The sequence below is a fragment of the Lygodium microphyllum genome, chromosome 1, assembly GCF_053477565.2.
Source record: "Lygodium microphyllum isolate KBCC chromosome 1, Lygodium_microphyllum_v1.1.10, whole genome shotgun sequence".
Lineage (NCBI taxonomy): Eukaryota > Viridiplantae > Streptophyta > Polypodiopsida > Schizaeales > Lygodiaceae > Lygodium > Lygodium microphyllum.
The window spans coordinates 148,749,294-148,769,730 of record NC_141135.1 but is presented as its reverse complement, the minus strand read 5'-3'; the positions used below and the strand labels follow the sequence as shown (position 1 = coordinate 148,769,730).

Sequence of the window (20,437 nt, the reverse complement as noted above, 5' to 3'; positions counted from 1 at the left end):
CTTTGCAAAACCCAAGTACGCATAAATATGATTTTTCATTACAAAAGTAATTGTAGAAGCAGAAACAACTGGGACAGACTCTCCTTTAAGCTTCACATCTAACACATGAGTCTTGCCCCTATGTACAAGCGTAATTGTTCTATTGTAAGCATCCAAGATAGCGCACTTCCTGTGGCACCATGGGATACCCATTGTTCTATTGTAAGCATCCAAGATAGCGCACTTCCTGTGGCACCATGGGATACCCAAAACAGAACATCACAGCCCTCTAAAGGCATAATATGAAACTCCTCTGTGTCCACATAGCTCTGAATATGCATAGAAGTTTGCCAAGAATGGGGATGAGAGGTTCAGTATGTCCATGGGCGTATACCCAACTTAGCTGCCAATGTTGGTGAGATAAAGTTTGCACGAGCTCCAGGATCAAAGAAAATAAGTATTGTGGAATCTCTGATCTTTTCCCAAGCTTTGCACAATTCTGTAGCATCATCAACTGATTGATCTCCCACCATATCAGGCACTAAGCCAATGCTGCGCTTCTTTTTACTTGGCACATCTTTATCCTCCGCATCTTTAGAAGATTGTTGTGGGCACTTAGAAGCAATATGGCCTTTCTGTTCACATATAAAGCATTTACCAGCCATCATTAAAGCCTTTCTTTCTTAAAATAATTTGCCAAAAAGTGGTCTCTTTTGTCCTTTACCCTGTTTAAAAGAAGTTTGAGGTTGCTGTTGAAATCTTTTCTTCCAAAAAGACTTCTTTGTAAAGCTGGTCTTTTTTGGAAATTGCTTCTTCTTCTTGCAAGGATCCTTCTTTTCAGTGCCTTTAAACTGAGAATCCTTCTTTTCAGTGCCTTTAAAGCTGTCAACTTTTCCTTTCAACAATGCATTTGCCACACCAACATTTTCAATTAACTGTACCATATTTGTAACCCTAGTCTTGGTACAATAATCCCTGATAGCTTTGGGCAAGCCGCAACAATACTTTTCAATTTGTTCTGACAGGGGCACTGTCCCAAAATTTCTTATTGTACTCTTCTAAATCCGTACAATTTGCCGCATCCAATTTATGCCATGTAGTCATGACTTCTACTTTAAACGTGTTAGTTAACCACGAGACTGCAAACAACTGTTTAAAATGGACCCAAGTGGTAGGTGCATATCCTTGCATCAACAATATGGTCCACCACTGCAAAGATTACCTTTCAAAAAAGTTGCAGCCTTCCGCACTTTAGAAGTCTCAGTAAAATTCCCTCCTGTGTAAGGTGCATCAAATTACTGTATAAATGTCAAAACTTTCAGCTTATCTTGCATACCACTGAAGGTTCTAACTTAATTGCTTGACCACCCTCTTTATAGTCTTTAGGCTTTGCACTTTTTGGTGTTAGGTTGTCATAGACAGGTGGCTGTAAAAAGAGGAGTCCCCTATGCGCATTATCAACATTCATTTCACCTTTCTTAGCTGCCATATGTCCACGAGGCTGAAAAAAACCAGGGGCTGCATTTTGTACTCTAGGCATCAAATAAGGACTTTGCAGAGTTTGATAAGCGGGCTGTATACCAATATTAGCATAAAGTGGGTTCATTGCCTCAATAGGCATCCTTCTTGGTGGCCCTCTAGGCACGTATCCCTGATAACCCGTGGGTAATCCAGCCATTGCTTGAAAAACTGACCCACCACCAAAGTAACCAGGATAGGTAGCAAACTGAGGAGGAATAGTTTGCTGTGCCACTTGTGCATTACTGCCTTAACCATTCACTCCCTGTTCTTGTGCTCATGCTTCTTGTTGCACTGGACCTGTCTCCATGTTTGGTGCCTTTTCCACATGCTCACGCACATTAGAAGTTTGCCTTTTTGAGCGCCCCATGGTATGATGTGATGACTCAGCCTGAGAATCCTCATTATGTGACTTCAAATTTTTTTGCATCTGAGGATTCTTTACAAGCTGTTCGAAAGAGCCAACCATACTAAGGAGTTGTGCCATAAACAAGTCCTCCTGTTCTTACTCCTCATCTTGTGGTTCAATGTCGGTTCTAGAAGGTGCTAACACTTGTGCACCAATTCTCTCTCTTCGGTGTCTACGAGCACAAGAAGAACTCTCTTCTTCATGAGGGAGTTTTCCTTTGCCTTTATCCATGTGTGCCATCTCTCTAGTCCTATAATCTCTGTAAAACCTGTGTATGGCCTTTTCACCCCAAAATTGACCGAGCTTAAATTCTTACAGAAAAGAATTCAAATCTTGGGGATGAAACCATGAAACCGGTCTATGACTCACATAAAGCGGTAGTTCCTTCAATTAACATCTGGTCTTTACATACACACATAAGTAGAGACCTCACTCCCTCGCACAACACCAGATTGGCTGTGAAGACTAGCGCCCCTCTCGGTATTTCTTTATCAATTGAAAGATGGAAAATCACAAAAATGATAATGTTCCAAAATACATAACCTATGAACAGTTGGTTTTCATCTCTTTTGAGTAAATCCCAGCTGCATAAGAACAATACAGCATGTCCAGATCAACATTCCTTTTAGGAAAGCATTTTCTGTGACCAAAACTCAATGATTACTGCGTAGAATTGCAGTCTGCAGATCTCTGAATTCACTGCTTTTACTGTCCAGCATGTCCAGAGTTCACTTCTCCTTACTGTCTAGCACACTGTTATTACTGTCCAACATGTGCAGAATTCACTGTTCCTACTGTTCAGCATGTGACCAAAACTCAATGATTCGTGTGCAGAATTACAGTTTGCAGATATTTGAATTCACTGTTCTTATTGTCCAACGTGTCCTGCATTTTCTGTGACTTGAGTCAGAGACGTAGAAGTACTCTCCATGGTTGATTTTCTTGCAACAATCTGCCCTCAGCTCCTCAAAACTTCATTCTCCCATCTGCCCCTTATGCCTATTACGTTTTTTTTTAAAAAAAAGCGCTCTCTCTCTCTCTCTCTCTTTTGGGAATTTGTGCCACATGGCATACATGTAACAATTTTCCTATTTAAACCTTTTGGTCTTGAAATTCTCCATGATCGGTGCAAAATTTGACCTTAGCACAGACTAGAGAAACAATCATCGTGCAAAAACGAAGATAATGACGCGAACAGATTCTGGGATCCAAAAATAGTAGCTCCCTAAATTTTAGGGATAGTGACCCTTGCATTCCTCAAGTTGTTATGAGCAACTTTTATCATTGTGACCACATCAAAAAGTGTAACGTGGCTCAATTACGGTGACTTTTATTCTGTGAGCATTCTCACATGTGCATCTTTTGTCTTGGCTAGACTTATTGTCTTGCACTATCTTCAGCGGCTAACCACACAGTCCCAAACCACGTGTATTTTATTCTTCAGTGTCCATTCAATATGGAACTGGTCCTAAGGCTTAGACAAACCATTAGTCCAATTTGTCCCAATAGTTGCCTCTTCTGGCCATGCAAAGATCCCGGCTTATTCCAAGAGAATTTTGGGGGTAAGAAACAACAACAAAATATTTATATAAGTAAATAAAAGAAAATCGTAAAATGTATCACCACTTGGTGACAACCATGGTCTTTGCTATGCCATGAAATACCATCATGAGGGCTCTCCTCTAAATCTCTTGGGCTCTAGGGCAGTCCCAACGGCAATGTCTCTATGTCTCCATTGGCTTGTCACATGTCGCACATGCTACTGGGTCCTTGTTGTATCTAAGCTACATGCCAATTGCTAGTTCCATGTGAGCTACAAGCCATAGAAAGAGAGAACTCTTCCTAGGCTAGTAGTTTTCATATAGCTTGCTCTAAAAGTCGCATAGGAACTCTTGTGTGATTCCCTCTTTGAGCCACTGAGGGGAGATTGTTGGCTCTGCTTTGATCCTACTCATCAGTATTCTCCTCCCCAACCTAGTAATGTAGCCAAAGAAGGGCACATCACAAGGTCTATCAAATAATGGATCCCTTCATACCCACTTTCTTGGATCCCAATGTAATCTTTCTAGAGTTCTCCTCTAGTAAGCCCAATATCTCCATCCATTGACCAAACAGGTGGTTGGGTCTGGGTCAATGTGCCACTTTCTCTCGAAGTGAGCAACTACTTTGATCCTGTGTATGGAGCATCCAGTGAATGCTGTCTGGTCAAGGTCGTCTCGGTGGAGATGGCCATTCTCTCAACCATAAAAGTAAATGCCTTGTTTGTGCTAGTTGCAAAGACTGTTAGAAGAATACCCCCTCTAGAGAACGATTGATCCAAGTCTGCGAGGTGCATGTATCTGTCCTCCAATCTAGTGGAACTCCCTTTGTCACAGCCTCAATTATAACTTTGACTTCCCTAAACCCTTGTAGTCTCTATCCTCGAGTCTCTTGCAGAAGCTCTTGGAATGCAAATCAAGCTTCCACTAATACAACAATTTGTAAAGAGAATCTCCCCCACGATAAGTATGTCCTCTATCCAAGAGTGTGGCCAGAGTCTAATCTCAAAAGGTGATTGAAGAGCAGAGGTTGTCTTCTCTTTTGTTCGACTGTAGTGGGTGGTAGCTAGTGAAGACTTGGTAGTACTAATAGCAGCCGCGAATTTGACCTCAAAGCTCCTCCCTAAGTCCCTCTTCCTAAGCTCTTGGAAAATCTAGTGGATGCTAGGTTGCCGCGGTCCTTTGTGCGTAGGTGTCATATCCTGTAGCCTCCCTATTAGAAGTTTCTTCTAGGGCTTCTCACTTGGAAGCAAACTTCTAATAATGAGCTTAGCCATCAAGGCTTTGCTTTGGCTGTCTAGGTCTATGATTTCAAAACCTCCCCTAGATCTAGATTGTATGATGACACTTAGGCAACCTTTGCCTTGGTTGGGCTCCCATCTCCTTTGGATCAAACAAAGTTCTTGATAAGGTGCTTCATTTGGCCGATGCATGACGTGGAGAAAGCCCAACAGGAAGTGATATACCACATAGTCACAAGGACCTGGTTGGCGGCCACTACTCTCCTTGCTAGTGAGAGTCGTGTTGAGCTCCAGTAAAGAAGCTTTTGTCTTGCTCAAGAGGAGGGGTGCCAGCTATTGTTCTTAGGTAATGTCTCACTGCAGTCCACAGGGAAACCCAAGATATCTAACTGTAGTCCCACGGGGAACCCAAGTAAAATCCTCATGTACATAGTGTCGCATACCCAAAATCCATAGGACTTGTGCCAATTAATTAAGGCACGTGCTACTCTGCAAAATATCTCCATGGCCGTTACAAAGGCCCTAAAGTTACTCTCATCCCTATCTAGATAAACTGTGGTATCATGTGCAAACTCCACATCCAAAAGCTCCTCAAGCTCAAGGATGGGTCAACATTCACCTAATTGGAGTAAAATGATAAGTTGTATACGAAGATTCAAATTTAATAGTGGAAGACATTGGACAATTAAAATTTTAACTTAGGGTTTACTTGTTTGGCCATAAGTATCTCATGCATAGTCGGTAGCATACGTAAGTTAGAGCGATAATAAATTAGTCGCTCTAATCAACTTATTTCAGATCTTAGTGTATATGAGAGAGTATGTTGACCAATTTCTCTCATATGCACCAGCCAAGCAATCCTACATTAGGCAAAAAAGTTAAAATGATCTTCAATGTTCAAACTTCACTTAGCAATCAAAGATTATAAACTCTTAAGGTTTTAGCCTCTAGGTGGCAACTTACAAGTTTAAATTGTGAAACTTCAACAGTTCAACTCACCTGTGCAATGTGCAAGCAATCTAAGGGCAACCTTTTGGACATTGGATACGTGATATCCAAAAGATTCCCACCAAAATAGAGACATGATCAAAGAGAGCCTCTTCTAGCACAGAGCGTTGGCATAAGGAGTTTCTCTTTGGTTGCTGCAGTTTATGATTTCTTGTAGGAATGTTGCGTGCTGGTTCTCCTCCAATGCCTCCGGCAAGTAGGCATCTATATTGGTTGCCAACTCTTGATCCATGAAAAGAGATGGATATTTATAAGCAGGATGTAAGAGGGTAGCAAGAGAGGAGCCGTGTATGGAATTCACGTCTTATGAAAAGGCAAATGTAAGCATGGTCAGACTTATGAAAAATTTGAATTTTTTAAGATAGAAGTTCACTACATTGGCCATATCATATCAAAAGAAGGTATTAGAATGGATCAAGAATAGGTTCAAACTATCTTATAATGGTCTTACCCTACAAATCTAGAGGAGTTACAAATATTCCTTGGTTTGGTAGCAGGATTTTACTGTAAGTTTATGAAAGATAATGCTCAGATAGCTATTCCTATGACAAATCAATTAAAAGATCAAAGTCACACTTTCTCTTAGGGTGAGAAACAACAATACAGTTTCAATAAACTTTAAAGTAGCTATTGCTATTGCTCCAATCCTAGCTATAGGGGATCCACACAAACAATTTTTGGTGGAAATTGATACTAGTGCCATAGCCATTGGAGTCATGCTTCTCCAAGAGGGTAGACATGTGGCTTTTGAAAGTTAAAAGCTAGATAAGGCTCAATAGAATTATTCTACTTATGAATGTGAGCTCTGCGAAATTGTCTATACTTTCAAAAAATGACGCTATTATTTGTATGGTGTTACATTTGAGGTAGTATTTGATCAAGAGAGTATGAAATGGTTTACTATCCAAAAGGATTTAAAAGGAAGAAAGACTCAATGGGCTGAATTTTTTCAAGAGTTTGATTGCATGCTATGGTATCACAAGGGTCGATATAATGTTATAGCTAATTCTCTTAAATAGAATGCCTGAGATTGACACTCATTTACAATATTTAGGAGCGATCTATTAGAATCTCTATGAGGCAAATGTAAGCATGATCATGCTTATGAAAAGGTGTGGAATATGATTGAAAGAAGAAATGTGTGGAATTCACATCTTGTGTGGAATTCACATAAGAAAGAAGGAGCATTATCTTTCATAAACTTACAATAAAATCCTGTTGCCAAACCAAGGAATATTTGTAACTCCTCTAGATTTGTGGAATAAGACCATTATAAGATAGTTTGGACCTATTCTAGATCAATTTTAATATCTTCTTTTGATATGATATGGCCAATGTAGTGAATTTTTGTCTTAAAAAATTCACATTTAGTTTCCTTAGTATAAAGTTTATGTTGCCTAAGCAACTCAAAGACTAAGGGAAGATGTTTCCAATTTTTCTTCTTTAGAATTACTATAAATAAGAATATCATCAAGGAAAACAATAACAATTTTTCCAAGATATGGATGTAAGATACTATCCATAAGTGTCATGAATGTGGCAGGAGCATTAGTTAGGCCAAAGGGCATAACCAAAAACTCATAATGGCCAAAATGTGTCTGAAAGGTAGTTTTAGATACATCCTTCGTATATATGCACACTTGATGGTATTGTGACCTCAAGTCAATCATTGTAAAGTATCGTGTTGCTTTAAGTTGATCAAACAACTCATCCACATGAGGTAGCGGATACTTATTTTTTATTGTGATCTCATTTAGACCATGGTTATCTATGCACATACATAAGGATCTATCATTTTTCTTCACCAACAATATTGGAGAAGCGCACAGAGAAGAATTAGGTTGAATAAATCCTTGTAGGAGATAATCAATCAGTTGCTTCTCCACTTTGCTAGCTTCACTAAAACTAAGTCGATAGGTGGTCAACTAATGGGTTTAGTTTCATTATGTTAAGGGGATAAACCTAGAGGCAAACCATGAGGAAATACGTTGTCGTGTTTGTTAAGTAGTTGACACATCTTATTATGTATATGTGATAGAGAATGAGAAGAAGAGTTTGTAGGAAAATGCTCTGGTGAGGAATTTTCTTTTAAAGAGAGAGAGTGCATGTACTCAATTTATCATTTGATTCTAGTAAAGAAATGTCCACATCACGAATAGAAGATAAAGACTTATGTGAAGAAACAAAGGAAGACAATATAGAACGAAAATAGACACATTCTATTTCATTATGTTTGGCTAAGTAATGAAGTTCAACTGTACGTATGAGAGGGAATGGAGAAACATTCACACCATTGTCCTGAAGTGCAATAGTGTTATGCTGATAACTATGTTTTAATGAGTCACCCAAACTATACAACCTTTCTCGGTCCGATGCCACATCTCCCCTAGTTATGTTCACGACTTGAAAATTTATGTTCATAGTACAGCCTTGCATTTCTAATGCAATATCATGGACTTTTTTATCCTACATATCCTTGTTATCCCCATTGATGAGAGAGACGACATAAGCATGAGTACTAGGTACTTGGGGCAAGCATAGCTTCTTAACCAACGTATAGTTAATGAAGTTATGAGTTTACCTATCATCCACGAGAATATAGACTTGGTGTCCATTGATCATACTATGAATTTGGACTAAGTCGTGAGGGCCAAACGTGGGTTGCCATGGTGCAACAATCAAGCAACACTTATATTCATTAGTTCGATGGCTAACTTATACAGTTGAATATTTAGAACAAGCTTCCAGAGGAAGCATCTGCACCATGTGCATTTCTTTTTCTTTGTTCTTGTTCTTATAAGACTCGTAAATTTTTGAGTTTTGGAGAATATTTTTTTTTCATGAGGACCTAAGCAATTGAAGCATAACTTCTTGTGTGCTTTCGCAAGCTCTTCGCTTGAGAGTGGCCCTCTAGCCTCTTTAGGCTTCTCAGTATTCTCCTCTTGGATGTAGCATTGAAGTGTCTCTTCTGTACTAATGTCAATGCACTTCTTTGAATGTGCAGATGCATGTATAAATATTTTCCTATCCAACATATCATTAAAAATCTGTGCACTGGGTTCTTCTAGTGTTTTAGGATACTGGGTTTTCACCTTGGCCTTGTACTTGTTGTCCAAGCCTCGAATGAATCCTCTAACCTTTTGAAAATCATCTAAGCCATTAAGTTTAAGAATGATTTCTCTATATTTGAAGATGTACTTGGGTTAATGCTAGACCTCCAATTCGATACTTATCCTTTATAGACCAATATTTATCCTTTTCATTCTCAAGAAGAAATTCATTTTGGAACATTTCCTCAAACTTGGTCCATGTCGTAGGATGAGTAGTGGTATCAAGACTCATCCACCATTTGTAGGCCGTGCCCTTAAGTGTGGGGCTTGCCTCAAGGGCTCTAACAGAATTTGGCATGCGACGTAGTTGATGCAAGTTACTCCACTTTTGTAAAAAAAGTATTGACTTTATCCTTGTTATGATCTCGTTCCTCTCCTTGAAATACATGTGGCTTCATGTTCTTTAACTTAACCTCATGTATATTGAGAGAGCCAGAGACCTTGGCACCTTGAGGTAGCCTTGTTGACAAAGTAGCACTAAGAGCAGCCCCATCTTCAAGAGGCATAGTTGGGAGACTTAAAGCTTGTTGTTGTACCAATTGCTTTAAAAGCTTCGAGATCAGTGTAACATTTTCATTAAGATAACAAATGTTGGGTATTTCACTCACGCCTCACTTACGCCTATGCTCACATCGGAGTGTCGGTGATTAGTAGGACACTGGGGCACTTTTTACTCTTGGTAAGAGAGGTTTTTTCCCCCAGACTTATGGTATTATTTCGTATGTGCTTATGACACACACTTACGGGCACTTACCGTGTTTGGGTGTGAACACCCCCCTACAACCCTAAGGTTTAAAGGTTGTACCTTGTACTTTCAGTTTACACTCTTTCAGTCTATTGCATTGGCTGTCGTGCTTCACTCTCACACTGTCTACTGCACTCTGTGCTGAGCTTTGATCCTCTCTCAATCTCACATTTGGTATCAGAGTTGAGGCTCTACTCAGCTCCGCTCTGCTCAACCTCCGAGAGTTCCCCATCAGTCTGCTCTCTGTGTTAAGCTCAGACTTCTCACTGTGCTCAGGCCTGAACCTGTCAGCTACTCGTTAGCAATAGTAGCCGACAGGTGCATCAGAAGATGTCACTCCAACAGGAGACACCTTGCCGCTGTGCCCTGCATAGCACCTCCCGTCAACGCTTTGTGCAGCTCTGCCAGCTGTGATACCTGGTAGTTGCGACGCCCTGCAGCCGTCCTGCAACCTGTGCGTGAGCTGCAACCGTCCTGCAACCTGTGCGCCGCCTTCGGCCCCTCCGGCGCTGCTTGCGCCTGTTCCTGCTTCGTTTACTGCAGTGCCGCCCCTAATCAACGACCATGCTGCCCGTCTCTGACATCGCCTGAGCTGTCCACCCACTCGGATCTCAAGCGCGTGCTACCAATGCCTAAGAAACTTTTGACATGTCAGACTTGGGGTCTTTGCATTATTACTTGGGAATTCAGTTCATACATGATGCTAGAGGTATTGGGTTATCATAGTCAAGATACATAGGTAAACTTCTTGAGAAGTTTGGCTTATAGGATTGCAAGCCAATTTGTACACCAATAGAACCTGGACTTAACTATCATTACATGATGACAGTGATTTGTTTGATATACACACATAAGCTCCAGCAATTGGATGTCTTATTTACTTATGCAACACTAGGTCAGACATATAGTTTGCAGTTTCAGCCCTGAGCAGATATATGCATAAGCCACGCATGTCACATTGGCAAGCTGTTGAGCGTGTCTTCCGTTATTTGCAAGGTACTAGATCTCTTGGATTGCTTTATGCCAAGGGGGGCCACTGCAGTTACATGCTTACAGTGATTCTGATTGGGCTGGTGATTATGACTCACGTCACTCCACTAGTGGCAATCGTTTCTTTCTTAGCTCGTCTTGCATATCTTGGCTTAGCAAGAAAGAGTCCATTGTTGCCACATCGTCATGTAAAGCTGAATACAAGGCAGCTTTCACTACCACAGTTGAATGCGTGTGGATTAAACGCTTGCTTGCTGATCTGGATGTATCTGCTACGGAGCCTACTCCTTTGTTCAGTGACAGTCAGAGTGCCATTGTAGTGGCACGGAACCCAGTGTTTCATGCACGTATGAAACACATTGAGATACATTATCACTTTGTTAGAGAGAGGCTACATGCAGGTGACATTAGCATTGTCTATTGTCCTACCACCAGTAATGTGGTGGCCAAGGCATAGCCCTTAGGCTTTGCTCGTGCCATTGCTTGCGCCCAAGATGGAAGCATTTGCTTGAAGACAAATCACTATGATATTAGTGTCATGCGCGTATATGTGCCTTGTCTTCAACGAGCACAGAAGTTAGGAAAAGCTTGGTTCACCTCCTAGCTTGAAACTAGCCTTCCTTCTCAGAGAGGGTAGTAATGACTTGATTTAATAGTAATTATCGCTAGCATAAAATTTACATAAAGTGAAAATGCGAATGTTACCACTTTAATCTCTAACAATGGAGAACCTATTGGCCCCAAAACTGGTGCCCCTTGTGGTATCTCTTTAACTTTTATTACAAATGGATGGAGTATAAGTGAGGTCCTTTGACCTTCTCTGCTCATCCAAGTGCCACTTGTGATCAATATTTACCAGCAAGCCTTCAAACCAATTTGCCACTTGGTCTGCTCAAGGATCGCGGCCTTATCCCTTCTTCTTGAAGACAAATTCAGCTAGCTGGTCTCTTGAATCTCCATGAAATTCCTCAACGTCAGTTGTTGGAACTCAAGTCTTAGGCTCTCAATTTTGGGCACACATCCCGAGGTGACTAGTAAACCCTAATTTTTGCTATAAATTAGGGTTTACGGTAGAGATTTTTCAACATCTCCAGCTCTAATGACTCAAATGGTTGGATTTTGTTGAGTTAACTTGAGAGATAGTTGGGGGATGAGAGAAAATGTTGTAGATAGAGAAAATTCAGAGTTTCATTGTGAGAAATGCTGAAAAATTGTTGCTATTTTGCTTAAACAACCATCGAAGATATCATGCACTACTTAGGACCTCTAGAAAGATTGATGCCACCTCTTGTATGTTATCACTTATACTAGAAGGACCTTGGGCTGTTGTCACTTGCTCTTGGAGGGCTCCAAACTGCTATCACTTTCTGCTGTAGGAATGTTATTGTTGGTTGCGAATCACATAGTCAACACCTCCTTGCTCATTAACAATCTTCTCTCTCACAATGGTTGGAATAGACTTCCACCAATCCCCAAAAACGTATTTCCTACATGTATAGGTAAGTTTTGCCAAGTAACAGCCTTCTAATTCCATTTTCTAGCATTATTCAGCTTATTAAATTAATTTTTAAAATATTAATTTTAAAAATTAATTTAGTAATTATTGTAGTGTCTGAAAAAATAATTCCACTAGCCAATAATTAAATTGGCTAGGCCAATTTGTGTTCTAAGTATCTTGGAGTAATTATTGACCCTTAGACATACATATATACATACATTAATTAATGCCTAGTTTGTAATGTCGGCATTGACATTAGTGGCCAATGAATTGGTCTAGGCCCAAATTTGAGATTGAGTACCACCTAGTATCTATTATACATAACTTATTATAACTTTTGCCTTTGGCACCAATTGATATTTCGGGGTCTTGGGTCCCACATTGTGAAATAGTTAACTTGCACATAACATCTGTGAGTCACATTAGCACATTTGATTTACTTTTAATTAAATGCTAAGCAAAGCAAAGCAATTTCATGTCCTTGTGATAGACCACCCCCTTGAAATCCTTGTAATCATCCTCGATTGCATTGTAATGTGCCAAAGCATCCATTGCCACTATTGGAAATACACGTTGGTATCATAATCAAACAACATGTGCACCTATTGCATAACAAGGTTCATGTCCTTTGCATGTCTGGAATTCGAGTTTCTTAAACTAGTTATAATCCACACACATGAATTATTATAACCATTGTTAGAACCATTAGGGATACATTCATATGCCAAGACCCAACGGTGTTCTGACCACCAAGGCATTGCAATGCATAAATTGAGCATAACTAGTGCCTTATTACAATGATGTACCACATGATACTCATGTAAGGCATGCATTAACTGCAAACCATATGTAACTTATGCAATTGTAATTTTCTTGCATCGCGCGCAAATGTATATTGAATGCCATCCATGTATCCCATACATGCCTTGTAATTGTAATTCTCTTGCATCGCGTGCAAATGTATATTGCATGCCATCCATGTATCCCATACATGCATTGTAAATGCATCACATCTAAATGTATATTCCATGTATTCCATACTTGTTAGCAATCCTACAAATATATAGTTTCAGAGCCACCATACACAGTTGCATATCAACTTGCAATGACTAGTACACTCAATAGTGATCCCAATGATAGAAATACTGTCAGCCCACAGTACCTTGGATGCAAGCCAAGTACATCCAAGATCCACAACATAACCAAGCATCATGCAATACTTTGGACCTTCTATGCTTTGCTAAACTTGAATGAAAGAGCCCAATCCAAAATTGGCTCTAACTGAAACACATTTAGGTGGGATAATCTGCCAGGTCACTCTCCTCCATCCAGTTGCATTCTTTCATAGGTGAAACAATGCTGAAACTTTATCAGTAAGCACATGGAAACTTTACCTCCAACTTTACTTACCTCAAAACCTCCACTAGGTTCTAGGCTTTTTTCCCTCTTGAGCATTGCCATACTTTATACTTTCATATTCCTGCAATTCCAACTCAACTAATATGCAACATTGCATCCAATTGAATAGCCCCTTGTGCACGTGACATGCTCGAAGCACTAAATGCATCAGGCAACATTCTTATTTACATACTAGCCAATAGAGAACTCTAGGGATTTGGCCTTCCATTGTGAATTTGGGGCAGGATTTGGCAAGTTGGGATTTCATTAGAGCAAGTCATGGGTGAAAGTCAAGGGACAATCGGCCCGGATTGTTTGATATATATCTATACATCAAGGGGTTTTTGGATTAGTCAAGAAAATTGTGGAATCTTAGCTTATACTCAATCCATTAGCAATTAAAGTTATAGAAACGTCGAAAGGGGCACTAGTTTTGGGGTCAATAGGGTGTCTACTATCCAAGATTATTAAGGTAAAGTGTGCATCTCAGTTTATGCTCATTTATCGATTGCTATAATTAAGTGCTTAATTAGGTATTACCACCTCCCACCCTATTTGAGAAGGAAGGCTGTTTCAATACATTTTCCCATACATTGCATGCATGAATAGCCGCATTTTTTCTCATGCGAGCATTATTAGGTGTATTTTTTCTCATGACCAACACTATATGGAGTATTATTTGCATGATGAATATTAATACCACAAGTCCTAAACATAGTGGCTGGATATATACATCGCCAAACTTGCCACTTTGTACTCTAGCATCATACCAACATTGCTCTTTATAGAGCTATGTATATTACCAACCATACTCGGATACATTGGGCCTTGCACAACATATATTGGTTGCTGCATACCATAAGGAGCACCATACATCCTTGTATGCAGTCCTTGACCCACCATAGCATGGAAACTAGTACCACCACCAAAATAACGTGGTTGCTTCATAATTGTATGCATGCCCTCCTGTCCAAAAAGCATTGGATTGATACTTTCAAGTTGGCCTTGCATATGCATCAATTGCCCCATTGGTATCATTTGCCAATTGCATAAACATTTCAGTTTTGCTGTCCTTAGTTGATCTTTAAATTGGTCATCGAATTTCTCTTTCTCGTGCTGGTCATCGTCTTCGAGAGACCTAGAAGGACACCACTTGTCTAATTTTCTCATTCTTAGCGTGCTGCCCATGCTGCATGCCTTATTTAAGATTAGGCATTGCATTTTCCTCAACACTTTGTGAATTTTCAGATTGAGAGGCATCATTCCTACTTAATCCCATCTCACTATCTGAAGACATTCTTGTTGTAATGCTTAGCTGAATACAATTTCAGTGCCAGAGAAAAGCTTTTGACCTTCGATCAGGTGCCTCGGGCCCACCAATTCGAGAAAATTGATGGTAGCTCGAAAATGAAACCTTGAAACAAGTCTCCCTCCTTGGAGAGGGTGGTAATGACTTGATTTAATATTAATTACAGTAAGCATAAAATTGAGATAAACTGAAAATGCAAATGTTACCACTTTAATCTTGGACAATGGATACCTATTGGTACTAAAATTGCTGCCCCTTGTGGTGTTTCGTTAACTTTTATTGCAAATGGATGGAGTATAACTGAGATTCATTGACCTCCTTTGCTAATCCAAGGGCCACTTGTTGTCAAAATTGACCAGCAAGTCTCCAAACCAATTTGCCTCTTGGTTTGCTTGGGGATTGGGCTTCACCTTGCTCCTTGAAAGACAAATTCAGCCCCAAATCTAATATTTGTTGACTAGCCTTTTGAATCTCCTTAAAATTTCTCAAATTTAGTTGTTGGAATTCAAATCCTAGGGCTCAATTCTGAGTATGCATCTCCCTTCTTGGAGAGGGTGGTAATGACTTGATTTAATATTAATTACAGTAAGCATAAAATTGAGATAAACTGAAAATGCAAATGCTACCACTTTAATCTTGGACAATGGATACCTATTGGCCCTAAAATTGCTGCCCCTTGTGATGTTTCTTTAACTTTTATTGCAAATGGATGGAGTATAACTGATATTCATTGACCTCCTTTGCTAATCCAAGTGTCACTTGTTGTCAAAATTGACCAGCAAGTCTCCAAACCAATTTGTCTCTTGGTTTGCTTGGGGATCTTCACCTTGCTCCTTGAAAGACAAATTCAGCCCCAAATCTAATATTTGTTGACTAGCCTTTTGAATCTCCTTAAAATTTCTCAAATTTAGTTGTTGGAATTTGTACATTAGAGATTTTCCAATATCTCTGGGTCAAATGACTCAAATGATTGGATTCTGCTGAGATAACTGAGAGATGGTTGGGGGATGAGAGGGAATGCTGTAGAGAGAGAAATTTCAGAGTTTCATCGCGAGAAATGTAAAAAAATTGCAGCTGTGCTACTCAAAGAGCCATCGAAGTTGTTACCTAGAGCTTAGAACCACCAGAAAGATTGCTCCCCCTCTTTTGTGTTGTCACTTGTATTAGAAGGACCTTGGGCTTTTGTCACTTGCCCCTGGAGGGCTCCAAATTGTTGTCACCTATTGTAGGAATGGTCCTTGGTGGTTGCAAATCACATCAGTAGCATCTCCTTGCTCTTTAATAGCCTCCTTGTGATATGCCCTAGTAAAACCATAGTGAACTTTTTAATGTGGTATGCCCTGATAAAGCCATAGTGAATATGCCCTAGTAAAGCCATAGTGAACTTTTTAATGTGAATATGCCCTAGTAAAGCCATAGTGAACTTTTTAATGTGGTATGCCCTGATAAAGCCATAGTTCAGGGCATACCACATTAAAAAGTTCACTATGGCTTTATCAGGGCATACCACATTAAAAAGTTCACTATGGCTTTACTAGGGCATATCACACTTCTCTCTCAGAATGGCTGGAATAGACTTCCGCTAATCCCTAGAAATATTTTTTCCACTTGTATGGGCAAGTTTTGTTAAGTGGCACCCATGGGGCGTTAATTTTGGGGTCAACAGGTTGTCCATTGTCGAAGATTAAGTGGTAAATTTGCATTTTTCAGTTTATGTGAAATTTGTTGTTGTTGTGATCAGTGTAAATCAGGTCATTACCACTTCTTCCCAAAAGGAAGGCTAGTTTCATACAATCTAGAAGTTCAAAGTCTTCATGCCATTTGAGCCCGATGGTGGCCTCACACAATCCATTTTTGTGTGATTTTGATTCCATCTATGTTGTTCCTTTTGTTATACAAAAACTAGTGGTAAGTCACTATGGAGACCCAAAGCCGAACCGATAGGTATAAAGAGGAAAGTATCTTTTGTTTGATTTAATGAGTTCTTTTTCTAATAGGGAATTGCTAAAACAGATTCTCCTTTTGATAGGTTCAGCCACTAGTTCAAGATAGAACTTGTAGCTTGTAGAGCTTAGGTGGTATGGACAAATAAGTTGGCTAGTGAGAAAATATAGCACAAGGTATTCCATCAGCAATGGATTGCTTTTAAGAAAGGCGAAGTTCGTCTACCTGTTTACAAGGATGTGCGTGTCCTGATGCATGTAATGCTGGACATTCTAGCCTAGCCTTGGATAGCAAAGTGTCCTCCAAAAGCGGAGTCATGACACTCTTCCAAGATAAATGGAATCTCATGAAGTATAATACATCGGTGATAAACATCATCTACCCCTTGTCGATATAGAGTTCCCATAGTTAAAGCAAACTTTAAAGCTTACTGTTTAATCTTCCTTTTCTTAGCCTTAGATAAAGAAGCTCCAGTCTCCTGTGGATAGATAATGTGTTATTGCAGCATACCAGGATAGAATGGAAGTTGTCTATTTTAAACATACCCTCGAGGTTGCTACCTTCAGCCAATACTTCTTTTGGGTCCTCGAAGTCTACAGGTGTGCCTAGCATCCACAAATTCTTGTTTGGACCTTGTTTGCAACATCCGGATTTGAATTCACCCTGCCTTATCATGAAGCTTCACCTGATAGTGATGATGCATTCTCTGATTATGCTCCCTCAGTAGCAGTGCTTTCCATTGGTGGTGTTCTGCACGGTTTTGCAAAAGAGTTCATGGGGCAGACCTTGAAACAAAACCCTCCTAGAAGGCCGAGTGGTACTGGATGAGACTCTACCAAGTTTTGGGCATAGAAGGTGGGGGTTAGTAAGCAATGCATGCAACATCATGGTTAGCAGCAATAGGCTGGTAAGCATCATAGTGACACAATCATGCAACATTTTTTAGTATGAGTGCTGGAGCTGAGCTTCATTTGGATGTGGTGTGTGCCAAGGCTTTGCAATACTCTTTGGTCCAAGAAGCATAAGGGATATCCCTTGACAATAATAGTCCTCTGTTTTCAAATATGGCTCTGAATCTCTGGAAGTATTTAAGGATGCTGGGTCTAGGTTTACCACTACAATTTTCTTGTAATGCATTTGTTGGTTTCGTTAAGGATCTATGCACCTTTTTGTCTGAAACAGTGCAGTGAAACAACTTTTATTTGTTTTGCTTTAAATTTCTCATGGACATGGGAAAGGTATTTACAAATGCATGCTCCCCTTGATAACATTTTCATGATCATCAGCTTGAAATATAGGGACTGTGACTGTCTGTGTTTTCAAGTCTCAAGATATGGCCGAGTTTTGATCCTTCTTACCTCCGTCCAAGTTGACATATCTCTATGTTGCAAAAAGGGTTTTTTGCTGTGGATTTAAACTTTGTCTTTAGTGCCCATTAATTTTGAAGATGTGAGTGAAATTAGTGCTCCCGCCATCTCTCGTCTAGACATGAACATGGCTTTTGGCCCGCCAGGAAAGAGTCCAAAAATTAACGCTGTGCAGTCCTGCAGTCATGATTGCTTGGTATTATAACAAGAAAATTTTCAGTGATTTACCTCAAACCTGCTTGCAAAGAGGACTGGATACTTATTTCCTGATAACAACCATAGCTAAGTGCAGAAGGAAATACATAAGGTGCAATGCTGATGTGCATACTTGTTAGTTACATCGTCTCCTTTTCTGTGTTAGGTATTATAGCCTTTGAAACACTAGATATTGTTGCTTTTGGTGGAACTTGTGCGAGATTAATGATGCCCTAAAGTTTTCTATCAATCTCTTGATTTGCATGCTACTGACATGACTCTCCTGTACCAGGTTGGCTTGATGGAGCGTGAACTTTACAAGAGGGAGATGATCCTGTTAGTGCTTGAGGCCCATCAGATGTTTTGGAGATCCTTGTTATTTTGGGTTAAACTGATAGATTTTACTATTTGTAATACAAACCGGAAATTTTGGAGTGCAATAATTCAGCTCTGTACTCATATCTCTGTGAACTTGAAGATGTTTTCGGGGTGGAAGTTTCGAGCCCAATACTATTTCCACCTCTAAATGGATTACTCGTTGTTGCTTTCATTTCTTTGTAAATTTAAATATGGTGGCACAAAAGGCTCATTCATTCCATGGCTTTGATAGGCAATAAAAGGGCTTGAAATGATGTTCATCCTGATGTTGTGATGATGCATGAGCCATAAGTTGTATGTAAGTTTTCCATGTATATTTTGGAGGTCCAATCTTTTTGTATGTATGTAATTCAAGAGCTTTGCATTTTTCTGAGATGAGATTAAAAAGCATGATGGTGGAGGGGAGTTCAAATAATCAAGTATATTCATGCTGTTATTAAAACATATATAGCACTCCACAAGTGTGAGAATGACTTCAAATGCTATTTTTTTTGTACAATTGATTAAATTTATACTTTATGCTTACCACTTGTAAAGAAATACTCATCCAAAGATAGCAAACACAATTGTATGACAAAGCATAGATTGATAAAGAACACAAGGTTAGGGTACCTCATTGACAATGAACACTGGAGAATATAATGAATGAATGATGAATGGATATATGCACAATCATCAATGCAATAAACACACTATGCAAAGCTAAAATATTGACCCTTGAATTCTCGTGTCTCAAGGATTGAGGTAGAGTATAAGCAGGAGAGTCGTACTCTAATAAATCCCAAAACATAGTAGATGGTCTTTGAAATGTCAGGTAGCAATAAAGATAGCTAATAAAAGGTTGGGTTAGTGTATGACATAGCACTTCGGGATAGAATCAACAAAATGTAGATTGGATCATGTTGTGGCAGTTGGGTGATAGGTTGGAATAGCAAAGTACAAATTTGCGTGAGTTGTGGCAGTGCCAATATAGCAAATATAGGGTTTGTTTTGATGATATCACAAGCTTGTGATAGAAAGAATATTTTAAAACGCATGGTGGAACAGATTTGTAGTTGTAAATGTAATTGTTTTGGTGAAGACAACAAATTGGAAATAGTTTTCACCAACAGTAGCAAAAGGCTAGAGGACATGCACCTAAGAATGGACAAAAGTGGGCAACAACTCATTGAGATATTCTCTTGGAGTGTGGCCATAAGAGAGATGACACTTGTAAGCTATAAAGACGAGATTAAACTTGAGTGGTGGGTAGCTCGTCTATTTATAGATAGATGGGTCCTTCCAAATTAGAGTTTTGACTTATTGGATAGACACTAAGATTGTGTTTATTTTTAATAAAGTTTATTAAATTTGAGTTTTGGGGCTATTATTAAGAGCCAATTAAGTTATAATGCATTTTTAGCTCAATATCCCCTTTCATGTCTAAAACTGGAGCAAGGCAATATACATCCTTCAAAGATGTCAAGTAGTAGCAAATGTGCTCATAAGAGTTTTGGATCATTGTCTGGCAGAGCACTTGAGGAGATCAACAAAATGCTATCAGTATTGGTACAGTAAACGTAGGACCTATTGATAAGGTCAAGAGTTAGTGAAAGCGAGTAGAGGATAAAAGTATGTTGGAATACGATTTGTAGTAGTAAACACAACTATTCTAGTGAAGACAATAGATGGGAAGGTCTTCACCAACGGTAGAGCAAAAGGCTGGATAGTAAGTGCATGATGATGGACAATAGTGGGCAACAACTCGAATTGAGATATCCTCTTGGGGTGTGGACATAAGAGAGATGACACCTTGCAAATTGCAAAAATG

General features: G+C 39.5%; 1 long non-coding RNA gene across 2 annotated transcripts in view; it reads left to right on the top strand.

The window, feature by feature from the left end:
- The window catches only part of LOC148041803 (uncharacterized), a 48,785-nt gene extending 29,940 nt beyond the window's left edge, over positions 1-18,845 (top strand). For both annotated transcript variants that reach the window (XR_015691555.1, XR_015691554.1), the window contains exon 3: positions 18,542-18,845. This is a non-coding gene — a long non-coding RNA (uncharacterized LOC148041803). The remainder of the gene's footprint in view (positions 1-18,541) is intronic.
- Positions 18,846-20,437: the final 1,592 nt, after the last annotated feature.